This window comes from Apis dorsata, unplaced genomic scaffold, assembly GCF_000469605.1.
Source record: "Apis dorsata unplaced genomic scaffold, Apis dorsata 1.3 scaffold_57, whole genome shotgun sequence".
NCBI lineage: Eukaryota > Metazoa > Arthropoda > Insecta > Hymenoptera > Apidae > Apis > Apis dorsata.
Window position 1 is genome coordinate 286,989 of NW_006263357.1, and position 1,300 is coordinate 288,288.

Here is a 1,300-nt window from a genome sequence, read left to right on the forward strand (position 1 = left end):
TCGACGACGCTTTGTTCGAAATTAATCCACGAGGGTGGTATCGCAGACTCGGCACAGGTCGTTTCCCCGTTTTAAAATACACGGTGGCGATGCTACACTTAATCCGTGACCTGTCATCGACGACACCCAGGACACGATCCTATTCACCGGATGCATAACGAATTCCGAAGGATTCGTTATGCATCCTGAATGTTGGCCAACAGATGCACGAATCAATGCGTTCGATGTAGTATTTTTTGAATATTTTTCTTTCTTTCCTTTTTTTTTTTTTTTTTTTTTCTCTCTATTTCATTGGCGCGCGTTATTTATTCGTATAGGCGCGTGGAAAAATAATCAAAAAACGAGAGAGAACGAGAGGGAATAGATTTCGTCGGAACGGAAACTATTTCCTGTAACGACACGATTCGAACGTGATTCCCACGTTTCTCTCGCATCACCAGCAGGAAGTTGAGAACCCCTGGCGGGGGTCAGGCCTCGTTTTTCGCAAGCCCCCCTCNTTCGATAGAAACTTTTGATTTCTATCGATATCTCAAATTATTATTTGGAAAAATAAAATCATTTCATATTTCAATTATAATCTTCTTTATAATCATATACAGAAAATATTACACGATATCATCACCTTTAACCATTTTACTCATCTTTACTTTTATGTGTTGCAGGAGGATTTTTCTACGCGTGTACATGTTTTTTATGCGTTAAAGATAAGTGTAAAATAAGTAAGTACAATATATTTTATTTAATATAATAATTAGATTTGAATAAAATATTTAAAAAAAATTTTTGTTGCAGACAAATCATCCTCAAAATGGAAGAAGTACATTAAGGCAAGCAGAAGTATTTTACAACTAATTTTTTAAAACTTTCGAAAATTTTTGTAAATAAACATTAATAATATAGATAAATGTAAAAAATTAAAATATAAATAAAGACACATTTTTTCGAACAAACCATAGTTTTTATTTTTTTTCCCAATCCCAAAATTACTAATTTTTCCAATTTTTTAGCATTTTTTTTCATTTCCTGTTAAAAAATCGAATTTTTGGCTAAAACTTTTTACTCCATGTTCAAAAATCACGTAAGTATAAAATAGGCAAGTATATTTATATTTTTATAATTAGATTTAAGTAAAATGTTTAAAAAAATGTTTAAAAAAACGTTTTTTTGCTGAAAAATCATCTTTAAAATAAGGTAAGTATAAAAAGGTAAGTAAAGGTAAGTATTTTACAAATATTTGAAAATTTTCGAAAATTTTTGTAAATAAACATTGAAAAATGTAAATAAACAAACCGAGAATGTA